Raw genomic sequence first — 14,139 nt, 5'->3', positions numbered from 1 at the left:
GTTACGAGCATTGTCGACAGTCTGATATTGATTATGTTTCAGATTTTGATACATATTGCTGTTATCTGTTACATGCTTTATATTTGTTTATATGATTGCATGTTTCGTTGATTTATACTGGGATTATTTTCTCACCGGAATTATCCGGCTGTTGTCGTGTTTGTATGTGTGCATGACAACAGGTGGGACAGGTTCAGGGTTAAGGAGATGAAGAGAGATCGTGATTAGAGTGGAGGCTCCGGACTTGGATTAGAGATAGAGTTGGACACTTGATATTAGCTGTTAAACCTTAGTTGAATAAATGTATGTGATACAGGACTTGTATTTTTATATTGAGATGTATATAAGTTCTATTCCACTACGTTCCGCATTTTTTTTAAAAAAATTTTAGACCCTGTTTTAGAATTGATTAAATAGTCCCAATGATGATTAAGAACATGATTAGCGTCCGGGTCCCCACAACAGGTGGTATCAGAGCGATAGATCCTTTAGACTGAGAAAGGAGCTAGTGAGCGGGGTAGAATGTGTGTTCTTTCCTGCTTGTGATTGCTAGCATGATTTACTGCTTTATAATGCATGTTTATCTGTTTATCTGACTTGATTTGAAAACATGTGTTATTGAGAATGAATCAGCACCGATTCTGGATCAGCAGTAAGATGATCGGAGGAGGACTGAAGCATATTTGTGTATTGGGATTACTAATCCTTTTGATTATCAGATATGCCTCCGAGAAGAGTACCTGAACAGGGTAGTACTTCAAATCCTCCAATGGATGTTACAGCCACTCCAATGGAGACTTTGTTGAAAAGGTTTCAGTCTTTCCATCCACCGACTTTGAAGGGTACGGAGAATTCCGTGGAGTGTGAGAGTTGGTTGGACGATATTGAAATGATGTTCGAGTCTTTAGAGTATAGTGATGAGCAGAGGGTAAAATTGATAGGACACCAGTTACAAGACGTTGCTAAACACTGGTGGATCACAACAAAACGGGCATTGGAACACCGAGGTACAGTTATTACCTGGAATGTGTTTAGAACTGAATTTTATCAAAGGTTCTTCCCAGTGTCGTATCGGAAGGACAAGGGAGCCGAGTTCGCAAACTTGAGACAGGGCCAGCTAAATATTGAGGAATCTGTGGCCAAATTCTCTACACTGCTCCGATTTGTTCCCCACGTAGCTGAACATGATGAGGTCGTTGCGGACCAGTTCATAAATGGCCTAAATCCTGAAATCTGTACCTTGGTGAATACCGGGAGGCCAAACAATTTCACTGATGCCTTGAACAGAGCCAAGGGAGCCGAAGCCGGTCTGATGAGACAGAAAGAGGCTTTGTTTGTGCTTTCAGCACCGAGATTACAGATGCCTCCACCATCTTCTCGATTTGAGAGCGGCAGTGGTAGTGGGAAGAAAGATTTCCTGAAAGCTAAGAGAAAGCAATTCAAGAAATCTGGAAGTAGCTCCACCAGTTCGAGTGGCTCGAGACAGACTGGTCAAGGCCAGAGGTATACAGGACCTTACTGTAGCACTTGTGGAGGGAGGCATTCCACAGAGCAGTGCCGAGGAGTGTTCGGCAACTGCCGCATTTGTAAACAGCATGGACACTTTTCACGAGTATGTCCCCAGAGAGGTGCACAGGGATCCCAGGCCGCTGAGTCATCTGGATCAGTGGCTCAGGCAGGAAGACGATCTTCTGCCGTTCATTCTTTCCAGCCAGCACCGCCTACCCAGTCACAGCCGAGGCCAGGAGGGAGCCAGACAGCGAGCCAGCCTCCTAGACAGCAGGCCCGAGTATTTTCTTTGACTGAGGATCAGGCACAGGATGTACCTGACGATGTTGTTGCAGGTAATTGTTTTATTTCTGGTTATCCTGCATATGTCTTGATTGATACTGGTGCCTCGCATACCTTTATTTCGGAGCGATTTGCATTGAGTCATGCATTGCCTATTGAGTCATTATCTGCTGTAGTGTCTGTCTCTTCTCCGTTGGGGACAGGTTTGATATCAGTGAAATCTGTGAAACGTTGTATGCTACAGTATGATGGGCATGAGATTGAGTTAGATTGTATTGTGCTTGGGTTATCTGATTTTGATTGTATTATCGGTATCGATATATTAACCAAGTACAGAGCTACAGTTGATTGTTTCCACAAGATTGTTCGATTCAGACCTGAGATGGCTGAGGAGTGGAAATTTTACGGTAAAGATTCTCGATCTAGAATTCCTTTGATATCCGTATTGTCTATGACTCGATTGTTGCAGAAAGGAGCGGATGGATTCCTGGTTTATTCAGTTGATTTACTGAAATCGAGCCCAGCATTGGCGGATTTGCCAGTGGTGTGCGAGTTTGCTGATGTCTTTCCAGATGAGATTCCTGGATTGCCTCCGATGAGAGAGATAGACTTCAGCATTGAGTTGATGCCAGGTACAGTTCCGATTTCGAGGGCTCCATACCGAATGGCCCCGATTGAGTTGAAAGAATTGAAAGAACAGTTGGAGGATTTACTGGACAAGGGGTATATCAGACCGAGTGTATCTCCTTGGGGTGCTCCAGTACTGTTCGTAAGGAAGAAAGATGGTTCGATGAGGCTTTGTATCGACTACCGGAAACTGAATAAGGCAACGGTAAAGAATAAATATCCCTTGCCTCGCATTGACGATTTGTTTGATCAGTTGCAGGGTTCGTCAGTGTATTCCAAGATCGATTTGAGGTCGGGATACCATCAACTGAGAGTCAGGGACTCTGATATCTCTAAGACAGCATTCAGAACCAGGTATGGACACTATGAATTTATCGTCATGCCGTTTGGTTTGATGAATGCACCGGCTGTATTTATGGGGTTAATGAACCGTGTCTTCCATAAATATCTCGATGATTTTGTGATTATATTCATTGATGATATTCTGATTTATTCCAAGAATATGATGGAGCATGCCGAACATCTGAGAACTGTGTTGAAAATATTGAGGGCTGAGAAATTATATGCTAAACTGTCGAAATGTGAATTCTGGTTGAGACATGTTGTATTTTTGGGTCATATTATATCCGGAGACGGTATATCAGTTGATCCCAGCTAGGTTGAGGCTGTGATTTCTTGGCCGAGACCGACATCAGTGCCAGAGATACGCAGCTTTATGGGTTTGGCAGGATATTATCGACGATTTATTAAAGATTTTTCCAGTATTGCTAAACCTATTACGCAGCTGATTCAGAAGAATGCTCCGTTTGTCTGGTCTGAGGAGTGTGAGTCCAGTTTTGTTGAGTTGAAGAAGAGATTGACTAGTGCACCGATACTGACTATCCCCTCAGGTACGGGTGGATTTGTGGTTTATTGTGATGCATCTCATCGAGGATTAGGGTGTATACTGATGCAGCGAGGGCATGTCATTGCCTATGCCTCAAGACAGCTGAAACCACATGAAACTCGTTATCCAATTCATGATCTCGAATTGGCAGCCATTGTCTTTGCATTGAAGATATGGCGACATTATCTGTACGGCGAGAAATTTGAGATATATTCTGATCAAAAGAGCTTGAAGTATTTGTTTTCACAATCCGAATTGAATATGAGGCAACGGAGATGGCTCCTTTTGAAGTGTTGTACGGAAAGAAGTGTTGATCCCCTCTTTATTGGGATGATATCTCTGAGGTTCCTGAGATTGGACCTGACATGATCAGATATATGATTGAAAAAGTGAAGCTAATTCAGAAAAGAATAAAGGCAGCTCAAGATAGACATGCCAAATATGCCAATGTTCGACGTAGACCGTTGGTATTTGAGGCAGGAGACCGAGTATTTTTGAAGATTTCACCTTTCAGAGGAGTTGTCAGATTTGGCTAGAAAGGGAAACTGTCTCCACGCTATATTGGGCCGTATGAGATTCTTGAGAAGATAGGAGATCGTGCCTATCGACTCGCCTTACCTCCTTCATTATCTGGGATACATGATGTTTTTCATGTATCGTTATTGAGAAGATATTTACCTGATGCTTCACATATTATTCAGCCAGATGAGGCCGAAATGGATGAGACATTAAGCTACGTCGAAAAATCAATTCGGATTATCGATCGTAAAGAAAAACAGCTCCGGACAAAGACTATTCCGCTTGTGAAAGTTCAGTGGAATCATCATGGCATTGAAGAAGCTACCTGGGAGACTGAGTCTGATATGAGGCAGAGATTCCCAGAGTTATTTCGTTGATATGGATTCCTGTTTAGATTCTGTTATACCTTCTTATTGATATGATTAATTGCCTGTGATTTCGAGGATGAAATCATATCTTAGGGGGGGAGAAATGTAATGCCCGAAAAATTGATTATCGTAATCTGATATGATTTATTAATCATGAATTGATGTGAGTGTAGTTGGACCACTCCGAGACCAAATTGGTTAAAACATATGAGTGATGTGATTACGGGCAGAACCTGTGGCGCCCGAGCGGTAGAAGACGACCGCCCGAGCGCCAATGCATTACAAGAACATGTTTTGGACAGAACGTTTGGCGCCCGAGCGGTAGTTCTTGACCGCCCGAGCGCTAGTGTTCAACAACCATATGTTTTGGGCAGAAGATGCGGCGCCCGAGCGGTACTTTCTTACCGCCCGAGCGCCGAATGGAATTTTAAGAAAATGAGCCACGTATCATTACATGCAATTGGATATATATATATATATATATACAAATGCCTTCAGAATTAGCAAAACAAGGAAACGGGAAAAGCTACGAGGAAAGCTCAGAAAAATCCTTAGGCCTTTATATTTCGATCCGTCCATCTGATTTTGAATCTGACTTCAGTACTGTGTTCCTATCGACGCAGGCTTCAACTGGACGTAGGTTTTGCTACGTTTTGATATGTTTTGACATTATGCTATTGTCAGAAGTGGATAGGATTCATATATGATGTTCTTGTCATGTTAGACATCGTAGAATCGAAGTCAGATTGAGAAACGGACTGATTATGGAATTGTTATGAATTTCGGGGGATATTGATTTATACCGGACAGAGTTGAATTGTGACTGGATTATAGATTGTATTGGATATTGGTTATGGTTTGTAACTATTATCTGTTACTGTTGTAGTGACGGGGATATTTAGATTTTACCGTTATGCCGTGGATTTTGAATTAAATCCAGAATAATCAGATTCAGTGTTATATGGAGAATGGAATATTGATATTATGATTCTCGATATATCGTTTCAGATTTACAGAGACAGTCTTGAGTTCAGAACGGATATTGCTTCAGACCGAGACTACAAACGGAAGGTATAAGTCAATGTGGTATTGGGAGATCGACTTGAGTCGGTTTAGACTTGAGTTTCCCTAAATCACATACTTTACTTTATTGCATTGATATTTGCATGGATTTGGTTGATGTACTTGTTCTCTTGATTTATAGATAGCAGGTATTAGACGAGTAATCTTGTGACAGAAGTGCCTGATAGTGGCGGGATCGCCACGGGCACATTGCACAATGTCACAAGATAGTATATTGGCGAAAGTGCCAAAGTCTGTCACCGGATGATTGGCTATCAATGTGGATAGAATTGTAGCTTCTTCTATTACTGGTGATCGGTACCGTATCGATGTGGATAGAATCGTAACTTCTTCTATTATAGATGATCGATATCATATCGATGTGGATAGAATCGGAGTTTCTTCTATTAATGGTGATCGATACTATATCGATGTGGATAGAATCAGAGCTTCTTCTATTACTGGTGATCGATACCATATCGATGTGGATAGAATCGGAATTTTTTCTATTACTTGTGATCGATATGGAATGCCAACTTCTGGAAACCGGGATCCCTAGACTAGGATTCAGTCTAGTCTGAAAGTGTAACGTTACGAGCATTGTCGACAGTCTGATATTGATTATGTTTCAGATTTTGATACATATTGCTGTTATCTGTTACATGCTTTATATTTGTTTATATGATTGCATGTTTCGTTGATTTATACTGGGATTATATTCTCACCGGAATTATCCGGCTGTTGTCGTGTTTGTATGTGTGCATGACAACAGGTGGCACAGGTTCAGTGTTAAGGATATGAAAAGAGATCGTGATTAGAGTGGAGGCTCCGGACTTGGATTAGAGATAGAGTTGTACACTTGATATTAGCTGTTAAACCTTAGTTGAATAAATGTATGTGATACAGGACTTGTATTTTTATATTGAGATGTATATAAGTTCTATTCCACTACGTTCTGCATTTTAAAAAAAAAAAATTTAGACCCTGTTTTAAAATTGATTAAATAGTCCCAATGATTATAAAGAACATGATTAGCGTCCGGGTCCCCACAGTGCATGCGGAGTCCAGAGTACCTCGTATGCACATTAAGCCACCTAGCCTTCTTATGCAACGTGTAAATATATATATATACGCATCCTTCAATTCTTCAAAAAGAAGAAACAGAAAGCTCTCGGGAAAGAATTTAAGTCTTGACGCTAGAATTTGTGATTTACGAGAAATCCGCCTGTTCAATTTTGAATCCGACTTCGGTACTGTGTTCCTATCGACGTAGGCTACAACTGGACGTAAGTTTTGCTACGTTCTGATATGTTTTGTAATTATGATATTGTCAGAATCTGATATGATTTCTATATGATGTTCTTGACATGTTAAACATCGTATAATCAAAACTGGATTGAGGAACAGATACCATATAAAATTGTTATGATTTTCGGAATTGAGTTGATTGAGATTTGATATCAGAATTGAATTGTTATCGATTATGAGATATTGGAATTGATATCTGACTGATATGATATGGCTGGGTATATTGAGATTTTGACGTTGTGCTGTTGAAACAGAATTTGATTGAATTCTGAGTATATACAGTATTGAGTGAGTGGTGTATTGATACCGTACCCTCGATATTGTTATTGCCAGATTGATATTGACAGGCTTTGAATCAGAGACTTTGACATAGTCAGAGTAACAGAGTGAAAGGTATAAATTAATGTTGAGTTGGGATTGCACAACTCGAGTAAGGTTTGACTCGAGTTTCCCTAAATCACATACTTTAGTTTATTGCATTGATATTTGCAATTTATGAGAATTGATGTGTGTGATCTATTGATTTATAGACAATGTATGTATTGAGTCATAGGCTGATTCGCCTATTCTTCGGCTGATTCGCTTAGTCCTTGGCTGATTTGTCTATTCTGTTGGCTGATTCGCCCAGATACTGGATATATGCATTATATCGATGCCGTTTAGGGGTTGATTCATTCCTATCGACTGAGATTCGATATATTGGTCACTATCCAGACCCCGGGATCCCTAGATTAGAAATGAGTCGAGTCTGAGATGACGCGTTGATTGAGTCGAGTCTGATATGACGAGTTGATTTACAGTTTTATATCATTCATGTTTCTTGAAGTGCTACATGTTAATGATAACTGTTATATGCTTGATATATGTTTTTATATAATTACATGTTACATTGTTTATACTGGGATGTAATTCTCACCGGAGTTATCCGGCTGTTGTCTTGTTTGTATGTGTGCATGACAACAGGTGGGGCAGGATCTGGAGCAGGAAGAGGATGAGAGATTCAGGATTAGCGTGGAGATCCGGACTTAGAGTAGAGTGGTTTAGTACTTGATCTAGTAACTAAACTTTAGCTGAAATAAATAACTGTTGTACATGATTTGTACCATTAGATATATATGTGTATCAGAATTGATTACCTTACGTTTCCGCACTTGTATATTAAAAAAAAAATTTATATCCCACTTTACTTAGTTGTCACATTTGATCTTAATAACAATTAAGAGTTGAATTAGGTTCGGGTCCCCACAACAGGTGGTATCAGAGCCTTAGGTACTTTGTAGGTTCTTGAGACTGAGATAGAAGCTAGTGAGCGGGGTAGAATGCGTTTTCTTTCCTTGCTTGTGATTGCTAGCATGATTTACTGCTTTATATAATACATGTTATTGATTATCTGATTTGATTTAAAGCATGTGTTATTGAGAATGAATCTGAACCGATTCTCGATCAGCAGTAAGATGATCGGAGGGGGAACTGAATTGAAACAGTTTGTTTGATTGGGTTACTAATCCTTTTGATATTCAGATATGCCTCCTCGAAGAATACCAGAACAAGGTAGCACATCGAATCCTCAATGGATGTGACAGCAACACCGATGGAAACGTTACTGAAAAGATTTCAGTCGTTTAAACCACCGACTCTGAAGGGTACTGAGGCATCAGTTGAGTGTGAGAGTTCGCTAGATGACATCGAGATGCTGTTTGACTCACTGGAGTACAGTGATGAGCGCCGAGTTAAACTGATTGGGCACCAGTTGCATGATGTTGCAAAGAACTGGTGGATTACGATAAAGAAGGCCTTGGAGCATCGAGGTACGACTATTGCTTGGAATGTATTTAAAACTGAGTTTTATCAAAGATTTTTCCCAGTGTCGTACAGGAAAGACAAGGGGGCGGAGTTTGCCAATTTGAGACAGGGTCAGTTGAATATTGAAGAATATGTGACCACGTTCTCTACCTTGTTGAAATTTGCTCCACACGTGGCTGACAATGAAGAAGCCGTTGCTGATCAGTTCATCAATGGCTTGAATCCCGATATTTTTACTCTGGTGAACACAGGGCGACCGAATAACTTTGCTGATGCTATGAATAGGGCAAAAGGAGCTGAAGCTGGCCTGATAAGGCATAGAGGAGACGCATATGTTCCTCCAGCACCGAGACCACAGCAACCACCTCCCAGATTTGAGAGTGGTAGCAGCAGTGTTGGAAAGAAAAAATTTTTGAAAGCCAGAGAGAAACAGTTCAAGAAGTCCGGCGGTAGTTCTTCTAGCTCCAGTGGTTCCAGACAGAGCCCGAGTTATACCGGAGTTTACTGCGGAACATGTGGAGGGAGACATTCGACTGAGCAATGCCAAGGAGTACTTGGTAGTTGCCACTTTTGTAAACAACAGGGACATTTTGCCAGAGTATGTCCACATCGAGGTTCCCAAAGATCCCAGGGAGCCGAATCATCCGGATCAGCGACACAGTCGAGTAGACGATCAGCTGCTGTCCACTCATTTGCGCCAGCACCATCTCAGTCACAGCAGAGGCCTGGAGGAAGCCAGACAGTTGGCCAACCTCTTAGACAGCAGGCCAGAGTATTTGATTTGACAGAGGAACCGGCTCAGGAAGCACCAGATGATGTTGTTGCAGGTAACTGTTCTTTATGTGGTTATCCTGCTGACGTACTGATTGATGCTTCACATACATTTATTTTTGAACAATTTGCATTGAGTCATACATTGCCGGTCGAGTCTTTGTCTGCTGTAATGTCTTTCTCTTCTCCTTTGGGGAAAGGTTTGACATCCATGACTTCGGTTAAATATAGTATGCTACATTATGAAGGGCATGAGGTTGAGTTAGAATGTATTGTACTTGGGTTATCTGATTTTGATTGTATTATCGGTATCGATATACTGACCAAGTACAGAGCTACAGTTGATTGTTTCCACAAGATTGTACGATTCAGACCTGAGATGGCTGAGGAAAGGAAATTTTACGGTAAGGGTTCGCGAGGCCGAATTCCTTTGATATCTGCTATGAATATGACTCGATTATTGCAGAAAGGAGCGGATGGATTCCTTGTCTATTCAGTTGATTGACTGAAATCGAGTCCATCATTGGCGGATTTGCCAGGGGTTTGCGAGTTTGCTGATGTCTTCCCAGATGAGATTCCTGGTTTGCCTTCGATTCGAGAGATAGACTTCAGCATTGAATTGATGCCAGGTACAGTTCCGATTTCCAGAGCTCCGTACAGAATGGCACCGATTGAGTTGAAAGAGTTGAAAGAATAGTTGGAAGACTTACTGGCCAAGTGTTACATCAGACTGAGTGTATCTTCTTGGGGTGCGCCAGTGATTGTTTGTGAGGAAGAAAGACAGTTCAATGAGACTTTGCATTGACTACCGGCAACTGAACAAGGCAATGGTAAAGAACAAATATTCCTTGCCTCATATCGATGATTTGTTTGATCAGTTGCAGGGTTCCTCTGTTTATTCCGAGATCGATCTGAGATCTGGATATCATCAGCTGAGAGTCAGAGATTCTGATATCTCGAAGACAGCATTCAGAACCAGGTATGGACATTATGAGTTTATTGTCATGCCGTCTGGTTTGACGAATGCTCTAGTTGTGTTTATGGGTCTGATGAACCGTGTGTTCCAGAAATATCTAGATGATTTTGTGATGATATTCATCGATGATATTTTGATTTATTCAAAGAATATGATGGATCATGCCGAGCATTTGAGGACTGAGAAAGTATATGCTAAATGTCGAAATGTAAGTTCTGGTTGAGACAGGTGGTATTTTTGGATCCTATTATATCCGGAGATAGTATATCAGTTGATCCTAGCAAAGTTGAGGCCGTGATTTCTTGGCCGAGACCGACATCTGTGCCAGAGATTCGCAGTTTTACGGGTTTGGCCGAATATTATCGCCGATTTATTAAAGATTTCTCGAGTATTACCAAACTGATTACACAGTTGACGCAGAAGAATGCTTCGTTTGTGTGGTCAGAAGACTGTGAATTCAGTTTTCTTGAGTTGAATAAGAGATTGATCAGTACTCCGATACTGACTATTCCATCAGGTACTGGTGCTTTTGTTGTATATTGTGATACATTTCACCGAGTATTGCTATTTGTCTGGATTGGTATTTGAGACAGATAGTAGACCATTAAGATTATATATGGTTCAAGCCAAACCAGAGCTGATTTTGAGGATTAAAGAAGCTCAGAAAGGTGATCAAAATGAACAAAAATCGATAACGATGGTCAGAGCAAGACATCGATCCGAGTATCAGGTTCGTGACAATGTTCTGTATGTGAATAATCGTTTGGTTGTGCCGAATGTCTCGGATTTGAAACGACGGATATTGTCAGAAGCGCACAGCAGTCGATTCAGTATTCATCCTGGTGGCAGAAAGATGTATAATGATTTGAAAAGACAGTTTCGGTGGAAACAAATGAAAGCTGATATTGCTGAATTTGTAGCCAAATGTATGACTTGTCAATAGGTGAAGGCCGAGAGAAAGAAACCAGGAGGTTTATTACAAAGCTTATCGATTCCTGAATGGAAATGGGATCACATTTCCGTGGACTGCGTGACGAAGCTACCGAGATCCTCCCGAGGTTGCGATGCGATTTGGGTCGTGACTGATAGACTGACCAAATCTGCATGCTTTATCCCGTACAAGATGACGTATAGACATGACCAGATGGCTGAGATTTATGTCCGAGAGATGGTCAGATTGCACGGAGTGCCAAAGTCGATAGTATCAGACCGTGATCCTTGGTTCACATCGTACTTTTGGCAGAGTTTACAGCAGGCTCTAGGTAAGAAGTTACATCTTAGTACCGCATATCATCCACAGACTGACGAACAGTCGGAGCGGACTATCCAAACATTGGAAGATATGCTGAGAGCGGTAGTGCTTGATTTTAGCACTGGATGGCAAGATGCATTGCCACTTTATGAAATTTCATACAACAACAGCTATCAGACGAGTATTGAGATGGCTCTTTTTGAAGCGTTGTACAGAAAGAAATGTCGATCCCCTCTTTATTGGGATAATATCTCTGAGATTCCTGAGATCGGACCTGACATGATCAGAGATATGACTGAAAAAGTGAAGCTGATTCAAAAGAAATTGAAGGCAGCCCAAGATAGACAAGTCAACTATGCCAATGTCCAACGACGACCGTTGGTATCTGAGGCAGGAGACCGAGTATTCTTGAAAATTTAACCTTTACGCGGAATTGTCCGATTTGGCAAGAAAGAGAAACTGTCTCCACGATATATTGGGCCGTATGAGATTCTCGAGAAGATAGGAGATTGTGCCTATCGACATGTTTTACCGCTTTCATTATCTGGGATACATGATGTCTTCCTGATGCTTCACATGTTATTCAGCCAGGCGAGGTTGAACTGGATAAGACATTGAGTTATGTCGAGAAGCCGATTCAAATTCTCGATCATAAAGAAAAACGGCTTAGAACAAAGACTATCCCACTTGTGAAGATTCGGTGAAGTCGTCATGACATTGAAGAAGCTACCTGGGAAACTGAGTCAGATATGAGACAGAGATTCCCAGAGTCATTTCACTGATGTGAGTTGTTTTATTTAGCTTCTTCTGATATACCTTATTATGATATGATTTGACTGCCTATGATTTCAGGGACGAAATCGTATCTTAGGGGGGGAGAAATGTAATGCTCAGACTTTTATTTGATTAATTGCGATTATCGATTTATAATTTTACGTAACTATAGACGGAAAGGATCGGACTGGGAAAGACGAGAAAATACATGAATTAAGTGCGAGGACAGTACCCTTCGCGCATATGCGCGACCAAGAGGCGCGCATATGCGCGAGTTGGGCACAGAACCTCGCGCATATGCGCGAGCTGTGCATGCGGAGTCCAGAGAACCTCGCGCATATGCGCGAGCTGTGCATGCGGAGTCCAGAGTACCTCGCGCATATGCGCGGAGATGAGGCGCGCATATGCGCGAGCTGCCGAGAAGAACAAGGCCGAGACCAGTAGGTCTCGCGCATATGCGCGGAGGGTGGTCGGGCATATGCGCGAGACGTGCAGTATGCACATTAAGCCACCTAGCCTTCTTATGCAACGTATAAATATATATATATACACATCCTTCAATTCTTCAAAAAGAAGAAACGGAAAGCTCTCGGGAAAGAATTTAAGTCTTGACGCTAGAATTTGTGATTACGAGAAATCCGCCCGTTCGATTTTGAATTCGACTTCGGTACTGTGTTCCTATCGACGTAGGCTACAACTGGACGTAAGTTTTGCTACGTTCTGATATGTTTTGAAATTATGATATTGTCAGAATCTGATATGATTCTTATATGATGTTCTTGACATGTTAAACATCGTATAATCAAAACTGGATTGAGGAACAGATACCATATAAAATTTTTATGATTTTCGGAATTGAGTTGATTGAGATTTGATATCAGAATTGAATTGTTATCGATTATGAGATATTGGAATTGATATCTGACAGATATGATATGGCTGGGTATATTGAGATTTTGACGTTGTGCTGTTGAAACAGAATTTGATTGAATTCTGAGTATATACAGTATTGAGTGAGTGGTGTATTGATACCGTACCCTCGATATTGTTATTGCCAGATTGATATTGACAGGCTTTGAATCAGAGACTTCGACATAGTCAGAGTAACAGAGTGAAAGGTATAAATTAATGTTGAGTTGGGATTGCACAACTCGAGTAAGGTTTGACTCGAGTTTCCCTAAATCACATACTTTAGTTTATTGCATTGATATTTGCAATTTATGAGAATTGATGTGTGTGATCTATTGATTTATAGACAATGTATGTATTGAGTCATAGGCTGATTCGCCTAGTCTTCGGCTGATTCGCCTATTCTTCGGCTGATTCGCTTAGTCCTTGGCTGATTTGTCTATTCTGTTGGCTGATTCGCCCAGATACTGGATATATGCATTATATCGATGCCGTTTAGGGGTTGATTCATTTCTATCGACTGAGATTCGATATATTGGTCACTATCCAGACCCCGGGATCCCTAGATTAGAAATGAGTCGAGTCTGAGATGACGCGTTGATTGAGTCGAGTCTGATATAACGAGTTGATTTACAGTTTTATATCATTCATGTTTGTTGAAGTGCTACATGTTAATGATAACTGTTATATGCTTTATATATGTTTTTATATAATTACATGTTACATTGTTTATACTGGGATGTATTTCTCACCGGAGTTATCCGGTTGTTGTCTTGTTTGTATGTGTGCATGACAACAGGTGGGGCAGGATCTGGAGCAGGAAGAGGATGAGAGATTCAGGATTAGCATGGAGATCCGGACTTAGAGTAGAGTGGTTTAGTACTTGAACTAGTAACTAAACTTTAGCTGAAATAAATAACTGTTGTACATGATTTGTACCATTAGATATATATGTGTATCAGAATTGATTACCTTACGTTTCCGCACTTGTATATTAAAAAAAAATTTATATCCTACTTTACTTAGTTGTCACATTTGATCTTAATAACAATTAAGAGTTGAATTAGGTTCGGGTCCCCACATATAAAGTAAC

Source organism: Primulina huaijiensis, chromosome 15, assembly GCF_012295235.1.
Source record: "Primulina huaijiensis isolate GDHJ02 chromosome 15, ASM1229523v2, whole genome shotgun sequence".
NCBI lineage: Eukaryota > Viridiplantae > Streptophyta > Magnoliopsida > Lamiales > Gesneriaceae > Primulina > Primulina huaijiensis.
Note: the sequence above shows the minus strand (reverse complement) of the source record.